Source organism: Rousettus aegyptiacus, unplaced genomic scaffold (genome assembly GCF_014176215.1).
Source record: "Rousettus aegyptiacus isolate mRouAeg1 unplaced genomic scaffold, mRouAeg1.p scaffold_m13_p_6, whole genome shotgun sequence".
NCBI lineage: Eukaryota > Metazoa > Chordata > Mammalia > Chiroptera > Pteropodidae > Rousettus > Rousettus aegyptiacus.
The window spans coordinates 59541332-59555177 of record NW_023416309.1 but is presented as its reverse complement, the minus strand read 5'-3'; positions in this window follow the sequence as shown (position 1 = coordinate 59555177).

Sequence of the window (13846 nt, the reverse complement as noted above, 5' to 3'; positions counted from 1 at the left end):
CCCAGCAGGGAAACTGGTCGCCGGCGCCACCAAACACGTTTCGGTTTTCCCCAGGGAGCTGAGAGGCGCCCTCCTGACTACACGCACACCTTCCACGTACCCGTGGACCCCACCTCCTCCTGCGGGTCGGTTGGCTCGAGCCCCGCATGATGAGGCTCCGCGCTGGCTTGGAGTTGGCCCGTGTTGCTCTTCGTGTACGTGTCTGGGCTCCCACTTCGCCTAGGAGCGGCCAGTCCGTCGGGAAGGGAGGCACACTCGGGGTACGCTGCCAAATTTATTAATTTTTTTAAAAGGCCGTTGCACCCTCACACTGCCCGATGATGCCAAAACAGGAGCCACGCGGGGCTGAACGTGGCGCGAGCACCCGGGAGGGGGGAGGAGCCTGGGGCGAAGCCCCGCCCTCTGCAGGGCGGGCACTGGGGGCATGGCCTCCGCGCTGGGGCGTGGCCTCCGCGCTGGGGCGTGGCCTCCGCGCTGGGGGCGTGGCCTCCGTTCGTCTGGGGCGTGGAAACTCCAGAAGAACCCGCAAGGAGACAGCTTCCTCCGGGAATGGCCAACCGGGCACGAAAACGCCGTTTTAAACGCCTGTTAAATGATTTGCAACCCCAGGGGCAAAGGTTGGGGAGGACTGCCACCAAAAAGCCACACATGGGTTAATTTCCTACGTGACAAAAACCGAAGAGAAATTGATCAATTGAGTCTTTTGTTGTTCTTAATTGCAAAGTAGCTAAAAGAAAGAGCTTACTTACAAGGAGATAATTGATAAACAAACAGTAAAATGATCCCAATTTGCCGGTGATTAAAAAGAGACGATTCATCACCATCATGAGATATTTGTTACTCAATTAGAGAAGTTTAAAAATAATGGCCGAGTCGCTGCCCCTCAAGGAAGAGAGCACCAAGCCTGCTCCCGCGCGCGGTTAATCGGCGCCCACTTTCTCCTCTGCCCAGGAAGCAGTCCTAGAGCCTTCAAAGCCACTGTCGCAACGTCGCTCGTCACCATATCCTCCGTGACAGTGGAAAGCGGAAAAACCTCGTGCCCAACGACAGGGGAAGAATTAAACGGCGCTAGATCACACAATAGAAAATGATGGAGCCATTAAAAGACTTCTTGAAAACCATCAACAACTTGTAAGACATTTTACTACCCAATATTAAGTGAAGAAAGTCAGGATGTAAAATTGCACATGTAATATAAGCTCAGTTATGTAAATACATGCGCATCACACCCGAGTAAAATGCAAGTGGGTCCACAGCGCTCACCCCTGCATTACAGCGTTTAGGTCTTCAAAGTGTGTCTTCTTCATAATTTCTTATGAGAATTTGTCACTTTCCAAAACTAATAGTAATGAGAAAAAACAAAGCCAATAGGACCTTTTCCGTACCGAGCTGCTCGGGGCCTCACACGCTGAGCCGGCTGCTGGAGTTTCAAAACCCCAAAATCACCATATAAATCACCCCGCCCCCTCCGGAGCTCAGCCTCGGCCCGCCTCCTGCAGAAATCAGATATTCCTGCTCTGCTCGCCACTGACTCATCATACATCATTACACATTTATAGATCTTCGTGTTCCAGTCTCCCCCCCCCTTTCTTGGTTTATTGTTATTCAGTTTATTTTATGTTGGTGATGGAAACAGAATTTTGGTTCATTTCCTCCTTAGAAATTAAGGGTTATCTGCTGGGGGGCAGAGCTGCTTGTGGAGTCTTGCCAGGGAAGGGGAACACTCACTCCTGTCCTGCCAAGGGACAGCCACCCTGGCCGCCCGCTGGGCACCCACTGCCCTCTCAGAGCCCGGGGTCTGGTGCTTCCTGAGGACGGGGATCCCAGCGCCTGCATGGGGAGGGGCCCTGCAGTGCATGCTGGGAAGGGGGTGAACGGGGGAGGGACGGCCGGCGGGGGCGGTGGCCACAAACCTCGGCTTCTGCCTGCGCGAAGGGCACAGAACCACGAAGGTAAGTTAGGTAACCAGCAGGGATGGTCTGTCCCCTCAGCAACGCCACCATTGAGGACCAGATGGTGGTCTTGTGGCCCTAGCGGGGAACAGAGGTGAGCTGCACATTTACTGCCCCCTGGGACGCATGTGCCCAGCGCTGGGGGCTCAGGCCTGCGGGTGCCGCTGTGACACTCAGAGGGAGACGCCTCTCAGGTGGAGGGGCCTCCGATAGGGCCGTCCTTTGTTGTCAAGCCGGCTGGACCCCGCAGCAGGCCCTGCGAGGCCCGGGCATGGGGGCGGGCAGGAAGGGGCCTCAGCTGGCCCCCTCCGTGGAAGGTCAGAAGCTGACCCCCAGAGGCCCAGGCTGCTTCTGACCCCTGCAGCTGACCGCCCTCCGTGCGCCCATCCCCCTCCTGTCCTGTTTCAGCAGAAGGGCTGACGTCAGGGTGAAGGTGCTGGGGGCCCCCAGCTTTCCACAGCGGGCATGGCTCTTTAGCCCTGGGAGCAGGGAGGCCTGGCCTGTGTGAGCCAGCGGGTGGGCTCTGGGCTTTGCATTCTCCACCACGGATGCCTGAGCTGCCAGGGCATAAGCCGCTGTCCCTAGCTCAGGTGGCACTGTCTCAGCTGGCCACGGTCGCTCTGTGTCTGGCGCCTGTGATTTGGACAATGGCCTTCAGCCACCCTCCCTCCGTCCCTCCCTCCCTCCCTCCCTTCATTCCTCCCTTCCTCCTTCCTGGCTTCTGAGAACACCCCAGGACCTTCCTGTGTAGTGGCCCAGCCTCCGCTACCGAAGACCCTCACCTGGAGGCTGTCACCTGGAGGCTGTCACCTGGAGGCTTTCACCTGGAGGCTCTCACCTGGAGGCCCTCCAAACCTGGAGAGTCCGGGATTCATCTCGAGGATGCTCTTTGCTGGGTGGCCGTGAGCCGAATGCCTGGTCGGGCCGTCTTTCTAAGCAAGACTGTGTTGGAGCTGGTCTTGAGGTGCATGTAGGGGTGACAGGTGACAGGAAGCAGTGTGGGCAGAGCCTGGGTTGTTTCGGGGTGTGCCGTGTGGGAGGGGCACGGAGCACGGATCCTGCAAGCCCAGGATCAAAAGGGGGGGGGGGGGGGGGGGGCGGGGGGGGGGGGGGGGGGGGGGGGGGCTCCGCCCCCGCTGGCCCAGCGACCCGGGTCCTGCCCCTTTCCTCAGACACGTGCACTTCCTGCTGCCCTCGACCTTCGCCCCAGCTCCCACCCCGCCTGCTGGCCCTCTGCCTGGCACTGTCCCTCTGCAGAACCCCGCCACCCCCGAGAAGGTGCCCTGAGCCCCGGTGGCTGTCCCGGGAGGGGGCTGTCCAGCACAGCAGACCTTCGAGGGGGCCGGGGTCTTCGTGTGCTGTGGGCTTCCGGTGGAGGCGCCTCAGGGCGAGCGGCGTGTCCCTCCCGTCCCCGCAGCGGCATGGCCCGCTGTGGCCAGCGGGTGGGACGTGCGGCCTCGGTGACACCCAGGAGCTGGCACCCCGTTTCTCTAGGCCAAACCATCTGCTCGTGTTTTCGGGTCCCGACGCTCAGGAAACGGCCGAGCCCCACCCGCCTCCGCCCGCGGCCGACCGCAACGTCGCTCCGTGAGCGAGAAGAGGCTTCCGGAAGGCCAGGAGCATTAGTGGGGTGCAGGGACAGGGTCTCCGCGGGGTTGAGCTCCCCGCCCCCCCTCACAGCCCAGGGAGCCCGGGCCCCTGGTCACGCGCCCCGGGGAGCACGTGAGCATCCAGGGAAGACGCTCTCCCGTGTTGACATTTTCTCGGTGGTGGTTTTTAAACAGGGACGAATGTCGGTGTCTTCGAGTCGTGACTGGGGGACGCAGAGCAGCAGGGACTGAGTGGCACTGCTCATCAAGTGACCCCGCGCCGCGCGCCTGAGCGCGCCCCAAACCCAGCGCTGCGGCCGGGGCTTGGTCCCCTCTCTTTTCCTCAAGTACTTGCTACTTAGTCTGAACCACGCTCCGCAAATAACTCGCTCTGGAAAATCTGGCGCTTTACGTTGCACAGTCCGGAAGTTCAGTGGTTCTTCACGTCTTTCTTTTATTTTTTCCCCTGGACTCTGGAATTATGATAAAAGCTACAGCCTACTGACTCATGCTCATGGCAATTTGCATACAGTTTTGCTTTATTGTATTGGAAATAGATATTTTTAATAAACACAGATGACTACATTTGGTAGGAAATGTGCTTTAGCTTTCATTTTCTCATGCAAAAATTGATTGCTAGGTCAAGTAAAACGATTGACACAAAATCTTAGCTGGTCTGATAAAACAAAAAAGCGAGCTGTAATAACGCACAGCAGAAAGCCGATGAGGCTGGAGCCAGGCTGAAATGATCTGACAGCGAGCTGGGCCCTGGGACTTGGCCACCTGTCATCTTTGACACCCAACTGATGTTGACTTTCATCTCGATGGCAGTAAATTCTGAAAATGCTGATTTTCAAAAAAAAAAAAAATCCATTTGCAATAGACTTTGAGCTTCTGGGATTTAATTTGCCAGGTGAGAGTCTGTTTTTTGCCAAGGTGCCAGAGAGTTCTCTGAGTTCGATGTGGGTCAGATTGTTCTGTGCGTCCCCGGGTCAGTGAGGTCACCGTGGGCACAGTGCCAAGGATCGAAGGCTCAGGAGCCTCGCGGCCAGCCACGCTGCAGAATTCTGAGCACCTGCTTTTGCTTTAATTAAATTTTTCGTTTCGAGATAGCTGTAGAGTCAAAACACAGAGAGCCTGGTTTAGGATTAAGATCGACGGCACAAGCCAGACATCGGCCCCGACCGAGCCAGGATGCAGGGCTGTCCCAGCGCCCCGAAGCTGTCGCTCCCGTGGCCCTTCCTGGCCGTGCTCGGCCGTCCACCGACCCCTCCCTCGCTCCTGGCCACTACGGTGTGCCATTGTGGCATTGCAAGTGTGCTGTGCAAATGGAATCACTCAGCACGTTCCCTTTGGGGCTTTTCCCCACTGAGCATAGTTTTCTGCGAATCAGTTTTCCGGGCTGCTGTGTGCGCCTGCCGATCCTTCCTGCTTGCTGCTGAGTCGTGCCCGGGACAGGGACGCACCGCACTTCGACCGCTGCCCCACTGAGGGGCATCGGGGCGGTTTCTGGTTCAGGGTCATTACGAATAAAGCCCCGTGACATTTGGGTGCAGGGTTCCCGTGAACATAAGTCTGCGGGTGTCTCACAGTGCAACGTCTGGTTCATACTTCGGTCTCTGCTTTTTAAGAAACTGCTGACCAGTCCGTGGTCGTACCCTGTTCTTTCCTGGCGCCCTACGTTTCCTCTTTTACTGTTTACGTCCTGTTTCGAGGACTCTCTGTGTCATTCCTGAAGCTGACCTGCTGGTGATGGAGTCTTAGTTTTCCTTCACCTGTGAGGGAAACGGCCTCATTCTTGCTGGGGACAGAATTCTGGGTGGACAGCTATATCCTTTCACCGTTTGAAAGTGGAAGAGCCACTTCCGCGGCCTGCCTGGTTTCTGCTGAAAAATCCACTCCCTTCTAGTTGTTTCTTCCTGCCGGTGAGATGTCTGTTTTCTTTCTCTGGTTTCAAAATACGTCCTTTGTCTTTAGTTTCCGTAACTTTAACTATGAGGTGCCTCGATGTGGGTTTCTTTCCACTTGCCCCGTCTGGGGTTTGCTCAGCTTCCTGCACCCGTAGTTTTGTCTTTTGCTGTGTCTGGAAAGATCTCATGAGTATTGCTTTGCAGCCCTTTGCGGCCCACTCCCCTGCTTCTGCCCTCAGGACCCCCGACACGGACGCGCGTGTTTCGTGACGTCCTGCAGGCCCCCGAGGCCCCGCGCATTCCCCCCATCTAGTTTCTCTCTGTTGTTCAGACTGGATCATTCTATTGTTCGACATTCATGTCGCACATAATCTTCTCGGTGCAAGATGATCTGGATCTTTCTTCCGCCTCCTCCATTCTGCTGCTCAGTGTTTCCTTTTGTTACTGTATTTTTCGGTCCAAAATGCCTTTGTTCCGTAAATGTCCTGTTTCTTGGCCGAGAATTTCTGTTTTCCCATTTGCTTCCAGAGTGTTTATGAAGCATATTTATGATGACGGATTTAAAACGTCAGGTAACGCTACCATCATCGTCATCTCAATCTCAGAATCTGTAGGTTTTGTGTTTTAATTCGGTTTGACGTATCCCTGGTTCTTGGTATGATGAGCGACTTTTCTCTCGAAACCTCACTGTTCAGGCTCTTACGTTGTGAGTTTCTGGATATTATTCGAATCTTGTTTTGGCTGCTTTCTGCAGCCCTCGGTCCAGCAGGACAAGGGCCCTGGGCGGCGGGTGCCGGGGCCCTGCCGACTGCGGTGTTTGTCCCCGATGGGTCACGCGTTCACACCACCACATGCTGGTGCAGAAGTTTCTCCCAAACGGAAAATATTTATAGGCGCCATTCTGCCAGGCCCTGTCCCATTATTCATTCAGCGACGCAGAGATGAATGACATGGAATCCACGCGAGACCTTGGAACCCTGAGAGGGAGCGATCCTTCACACGCCGTGCACTCTCCTTGGAAATGGACGCCTGCGTTTAAAACGTGGAGAAGGAGGCGAGACAAGCACACATAGGGCGATGGGACTCCACCGAGGCTCAGAGCAACTGGGAGCAGACAGGGGTCTTCCTGGCACCCGTCGCCAGGCTCCTTCATGAGAAAGCGGTGAGACAAGCTGGAGGAATTCAGCGTGGCGACAGTGACCGTGGGGAGTGGACGGGGGCAGAGTGGACACACCGAGCTGACGGAGGGTGAGGCCAGCAGGGGGCCGGGGCAGTGGAGGTGTGAGGGTGTCCAGGTAGCAGTGAGGCCCCGTCCTGGAGTCCCCGTGCTCAGAGGTGTCCGCACAGCCCCCCACAGGCGTGCCCGGCGGGGTTGGGGAGCACGCAGCCCGCTCTCTGCACCACAGTGTGTCAGGCCCAGGAAGTACATGCTGGTTTGTGTTATGTTTGTGAATGGGGAGCCCAAGGCCACCCGCTTAGGGGGAGGCGGGGGCAGAATTGACCCCAGGTGGTCTGACGCCACAGACCACAGGTGAGGTTTTGAACAAGGGACAGTGACGGCGGCCTCTGAGGGCACCAGGCCCCTGATGCGGGGTGGGGCTGGGCTGAGCTGAGGGTCCGACAGGCACGGAGCTCAAAGACAGAGTGAAAAACATGGGAAATGTTTCAGTAACGATTTTTATTTGATTGTATATTGCAATGATAATATCTTAGATCTACTGGATTGAATAAAATATTACTGAAATTAATGTCACCGGTTTCATTTTGCTTTTTTAACGATGTGGCTGAAAGAAACCATTTTAAATGGCCCCATCGGAAACACAACCGTGCTGTGTTCCTGCGGTTCAGCTTCTACTGTTCAGGAAAAGGCTGCTTTGAGGAGCTGGCTGAGGGACCCTGCGGAAACACCAGAGGACGGGCCGGGTGGGGGGGACCAGGCACCCCTAGAGGACAAGGGGGTGCCCGGTAGGGTCCCTTTAAACTGAGTGGTGCAAGCACGAAGATGAGTAACTGAAAAATACTGTCGCGGACCCCAGCCGTCATCTGTGTCCCTGGGCCCCACTGCGCAGGCACAGGGCGCGTCCCCCGCGGCCCCCCGAGACAGTGCCGCAGAGGAGCGGGGGGCGTGCCGGGCAGGCGGGGCCGGCTCGTGCTGCATCCCCGAGGCCGCGCGCGTGGGGGCGGGAGGGACACCCGCCTCGCCGCCCCCGCGAGCTGAGCTGCGGCCCTTCCAGGGGGGCAGACGAGCCACGCCCCCTCCCCCGCCCCCGGAGAAGAGCCGTCACCTGACCTGCCGGTCGGCAGCGCGCGTCTCCCTGGGAGCCGGTGCGGGCAGGGGGCCCGTGACAACGGCCCCCTCGGCCACGCTTCTTGACTGCAGTGTCGGACGCCCGGGGTCAACCGCGGTCCGAAGACGCCGGAGTAAACGGTCCGTGCGTTTTCCGTCGCGCGCCGCTTGGAGCCGCGCGACGCTCGTCTGAGCCTCTGAGCGCCCCGTTTCCCTCCCCGGAGACGCTGGGTCCTTCCTGGCGACTGCGTCACCCGCCAGGCGCTGCTGGAGGGGAGGAGAAAGGAAAACCTTCGGGAACTACAAGAAGATTGCAGGTGTGCGCTGGGAGAGAAAACGCGCATGCGCAGTGAGCAAACGCACCGCGCCGGAGCGCAGGTGCGGAGCGGGCGGCCCCGCGGCGCAGGCGCAGCACCGGCACCTGCACCTGCACCGGCACCGGCAACTGCACCTGCACCGGCACCTGCACCGGCCCCGGCAGCCCTCCCGCCCCCGCTGCGTTTCATGATTGGGTGCGCAAAACATTTTCTAAGTAGAAAAGAAAAATGAATCAGTCTCTGCATCAGCACAGTAGATAAAAAAAAAAAAAAATTTAATCAAGAGTCTAGAAGAGTGTCTTCCGGCGTCCCAGACTCACCTGCCGCCATTTCCCCATCAGCCCCCGACCTCTCCGTCCTCGACCCTGACTTCCGATGACCCAGCAGGTGGTCCCACCCACGTTCTCTCAAACCCAGGTGTCCAGGGCCCCCACCTTTTCCCCTTGAGGCTCTGGGCTCCCTGATTCAACTTTTATCATTTGCTATAACAAACTTGTTTCATGTTACTAAAAACTGTAAAGCATAATTTCAATGACCGTATAATTTCCTCTCCACGAAAGTAGAATAATCGACTCAACCCTTTCAATTGCTGGACGTTGGGTTAACTTCATTCCTCACCTGTTAAGGAACCCCGATGCTGTACTATTCTAGAAGTGGGGTCACTGGGTCAAAGGCCACAGACATCTAGCAACCAGTACAAAACATATCACTTATTCTCATAATCAACTTATCTAAGGAGTTGAATATATTTTCCTCTGCTTGTTTTGTTTTTAGGTTTGTTCAATCGTCTTTATAGTTTTTCTCTGCATGCGGCCCCTTTGTAATTCCCTTCAAAATAAATTTTTAGATGCGGAGACAGGGTAAATTTTATATATGTGCTATGTGTACTGTGACAAGCTCCCTCTGGCCACCCAGCCCCCCCGGGCCCCCCCCCACCCATCACTTCCATCCCCCCAAGTGTGTAAAGAAGATCTCCGAAGTCCCCGACACAGAAGGTGAGCCAACAAGCAGAAGCCGAGTCTCCCAGCATCGGCTCCTGGGGGCCGCTGTGGTGGCCCCTCCCAGCCAGGACGCGGGGCCAGGCTCCAAAGCCGGGGCCCTGCCTGCTGGCCCTGTGGGCGGTGCGTCCCCGTGGCGTCCCGCAGACAGAGGGCACTGTGTCCTCTGCGCCCGGTGGGCGTCCTCGGTTGGGATCTGCCCGTGGGAGCAGTCCACTAGCACCTCGGGTACCCGAGCTGACCGAGCGGCCTCCGACGCGGTTTGCCTGGACCCCGGGGGCTGGGCGAGGCCTCAGCAGCAAGCTCGTGCGGGGGCCCTGATCCCGCTCTGGATTCGACGCCTCGTAATTTAGTCACGGGATAACTTTTTTAAGCTCGCCAGTGGAGGTGAATGACGAAGGCCATTGTCACCCCCACGCTGAGTTCCAGCTTTCTCCCGGGCCCAAAGCATGGATTTTAAGCATTCTTTCTCAAGGGGCCAGAATCGGTGTCATTTGGCGGCTCGTTGGCAAAGACCTTGCACAGGGTGGTGGCAGCGTGGGCGGCCACGAGCCCGTCACACCCCGAACCTAGGCTGCAGGCGATTTTCTACAGCGCGCACCTCGCAGGGACCGGAGACGGGGTTCGGCGGGCAGGTTCGCTCCGTGGGCGCTAAATCTCAGTTGAAGGCGATGAAAAGTTTCGGAGATGGCGGTGAAGGTCACACAGCATTGCGAGTGTAAATACAGGATCGTGGGCGCGCAAAGGGTGAAAACAGAAACTGTTACCATATTCGCCACAGCAAAAGGCGTCCACACGCAGGTGTGCGGAAAGTCACACACGTGTGACTCACGTATACGCGAACACTGATCGCGACGGAACAGGCCGTGTTCGTTAATCCACGCGAAACGAATCCGGGAGCAGGAAGTGCGGCGAGGGCCGCGTGACGCCCCGTGGCGCGTGTCCGGCCGCTCGCCAGGCGCCCGGCGGCCGAGGCGTGTGCGCCTGACCAGAAGCGGAGGGAGGCGCGGCCGAGCCGCCAGGCGCTGCCGCCGGCAGGGTGGCCACACGGTGACGCCCGCGTGCCCCACGGCGGCCGGCGGTGTCTCTCCGGCCGCTCCGGAAGCAGGTCCCACCGGCGGCTTCTCGCCTCCCCTGAGGGTGCGGACGCGCTGCGACGTGTCGAGCGGCCGAGCGGCCCTGCCCACCGGGCAGCCCAGGTGGGGCCCCCGCAGGGCTGCGACCACCGTGGCGGGAGGGGCCGGCCCGCCTCCTGCGCCCAGGGCTCTTTGCACTTGACTTGTAATATTCTCGGCTTCCCTTCCCTCCTGGGTGCTTAATGCTGAGGCTTATAACCCGACCGGCATTATCTGATTTTTCAATATAATAATGTTCTACATTGTGATACGAGGTGATACGGAGAATGCGAATTTGTGATTAGGGTAGGGAAATCGTCTCATTTGTGGTGTTTTGTTCTCATTTTAAAAATTGACAGGCGGAGTGCTGACTGGAATACCGAGACCCTGGGCGTCCTGATCATTGACTCGATGTCTTTGCGGCTGTCCTTCTGTTCAGGGGCTGTCACTGCCACCTGAAGCCCGGCGGCGCGGGCGGATCAGGCCTCTCCGACGGCGCCCTCCCGCCCCTCGCCCGGCCCAGCCCACACCTGCCGCTCCGCAGGCCTGGGGCTCACTCCAGCCTCGGGGGTGTTAAAAGCGCCCGTCTCGAACCAGGGGGCCCACGTCAGGTGTGCTTCCTCTCCAGGTGGGCTCCGGGCCACCAAGCAGCCGTCTGCCTCACGTCCCCCAAGCCGCCCTCAGATTCTGGGGGACGTGGGGGCTGCAGTGGGCTGACTGGCACCCCATTCAGGGTTTTTGTTTTTCCTGCAAACTTCTATCTGTTCCCTGAAGAGAAATGACTCTGGAAGCTTCTTCTGGACTGGCAGGGCTCTGGGCGCCTGAGTGAGAGGCTCACCCGGGCCGTCACCGCCGCGTGCCGCGCTGTGCAGACCCGAGGCTGCTTCTGGGCCCGTGAAACGGCATGAAGCTGTCCCCAGAAGCAGGTGGGCGGCTGGTCTTGTTTTTGCTGAGTCTGGAGCTGGTGGCTGTGCGTGTGTGGGCATGGGACGCGGACGCCGGCCCGCATGACGGGGAGGGCCCCTGCTGGGGCAGCCGGCGGGCAGTGCAGCCCGCGATCCTCCGTCAGACCGCGTGCCGCCGTCCCATCTGGAAAGTTCAAAAGAAACCGTTTCCCAGTGGCATGTGAGCAGATTGTTCTTTGTGACAATCGTTAGCTTGTTTACACATGTTTTTAATTGAAGCCGAGAGATTGGGAATCAGATCTTCGGATAAACAGCTTGTTGTTTTAAAGGGCATTCCCCAAATGTGAGACCGGCCAGGAGTCCTTCTGGCGAGTTCTGTCCTGGGAGGAGCGGGGCGGGGGGGAGCAAGGCAGACCGGGAGACTTGGGGACACTCCAGAGGGTCGCTGAGGGAGGGCTGGCGGGCCCGCCCGTCCCGCTCACCTCCGGCCTGGTGTGTGGCACAGTCCACACGTCACCAAGGTGGCAGCTTGTGTTCATCCGATCCACGGCCTCCTGCAAACGACTCTCACGTCCTGCAGGCTGGGGGGCGGGCACACGGCAGCTTCCCCGCCTGGCCCACGTCCTGCTCTGTGCTCGGCTGGAGCCCGGCCTGCAAGGGGGACCCCGGACGGGGGAGGCGCAGACACACCGAGTAGCACCCTGGCCCCCGCCTGCTCAGTCACCACACAGGTCCATTTCCCCTTGCGTGGCCAGGCTGGAGACAAGGCCGCGTCCCGGGCAGCCTGGCTCTGTGCCCTGCAGGGCCGTGGAAGGTGACTTGCCCCAGACTAGCCCTAGGACGCCTCCTTGAAGATGACCCATTCTGCAGTCATTCTGGCAGCCCTGGGGCCTCAGAAAGGGGACATGAGTGGCCCTGGGCAAGGCCACCAAAGAGAGCCGTGGTGGGGAGAGGGGCAGAGAGATGTTCGGTGGGGGGGCAGGCCGCAGAGAGAGAGCCTTTGAGCACACGGAGGTGAGTCGGCCGGGGCCTCCGGGGCCAGGGGACCAGAACCCACCGGTGGGAAGTAAGTCGAGCGAGATCAGCTATGAACCTCCGACCACCTGGCAAACGTGAGCGGCCACGCCACACGTGACGGGGCAGGGCCAGGGCACCAGCGAGGACTCCGAGCCGCCGGCTCGCAGGGCGGAGCTCGCCGGGGGCCGGGGGCCGGGGGCCGGGGGCCGGGGGCGGGGGCCGGGGGCCGGGGGCGGGGGCCGGGGGCGGGGGCGGGGCCGGGGGCCGGGGGGCGGGGCCGGGGCCGGGGGCGGGGGCGGGGGCCGGGGGCGGGGGCGGGGGCCGGGGCGGCGGGGGGCCGGGGGGCGGGGGCGGGGGGCGGGGGCGGGGGGCGGGGGCCGGGGGCCGGGGGCGGGGGCGGGGCCGGCGCCCGCGTCTGCGCCTCGGCCGCGCGGCGGGCGGAGCGAGGCGGCGGCTTCCCGCTCCCACCACCGTGCCGGGGCCTCGCTCTGCGGACACCAGGCCGTGAGAACTTCGCGTCGAGCGAGGCGCAGCTTCTCCGACCTCACGGGCCAGGAGGCAGCTCGGAAGTGGAGCTCGGGAACGGCTGGGACAGGAAATGCGTCTTCGTGTCCCGCCGACTCTGTGCGACGGCGAGTCATGTTTTCGGCAGGTGCCGTGAATGACGGCGCGTGCGCGCCCTTCTTCCCAGCGGACGGCTAGGGCGGCCCGTCCGTCACGGGGCGGACGCGGGCGCAGCGCCGTAAACCCACCGCCCGCCCCTGCCGCCCGCTCTGCCGGCCGGCGCGGCCGCGGCCCTCTCCGAAACCAGCTAATTCAGCGGCGAAGGCTTGCAGTCCATCCATCACCCCGCGGGAGAGACGGGGGTGGTGGCCCCCTCCGCCGTTAACCTGGACACCTGGGTGCGGCGTAGACCGGGTGCCGGCGAGGAAGTGGACCGGGCACGGGAGTGCGGGCTGGCTCGGCGCTCGGAGGGCTCGCCCGGCGCCGGGCGGGGGGCCCTTGGCGGGAGCTCGTGGCATGACGCTGGCTCTGCTTCCCCGACGTGTTCCCGTCCAGAGAGGGGAGACCCCAGGTGCCCGAGATAAATGTCGTTCTGCAGAAGCGCCCAGTGCCCGACGCACTCGCTCAGTTCTGTCTGCTCTGGCCGCTACGATCCCTCGAGGCGCCGGACCCGGCCACTTGTCGTGCCAGCCAAAGCTTCGGAGGGATGGGGTCGGACGCCATGAGCACCGGCTTCCTGTCCGGGAGCGGCCGACGGGCATGGCCCCGCCCCCCGGAGCCGAAGCACCCGATGTGCTTAATGAGACGGTGGCATTCGCCTCTGAAAATGGTCAGTCCCTGACTGTCCCCGGCCCATCCGCCCATCCATCGCTCCGTCTATCTATGATATGTCTGTCTGTCTGTCATCTATCTATCATCTATCTATCTATCTATCTATCTTTCTATCTAATCTATCTATCATCTATCTATCATCTGTCTATCTACCGTCTATCTAACATCTTATCTATCTCTCGCCTGTCCATCCACCTATTTTATCTCTTACTATTATCCATTTAGTGCCATGGGAACCTATTAAATACTTTAAAACATGAGCGTGACCTATGACTTGTGTCTTCAGGTCGGGTCTGTGGTGCTGAATTATTTTAGCTCGTGTACATCTGGAAATGTACGTATTTCTTTGTTCTCGCCGTACGTGGTTTTCCAGGTGTTCTGCATAATGAGGCGCCGCGCGGCCCGACGAGCGTGAGGGGCG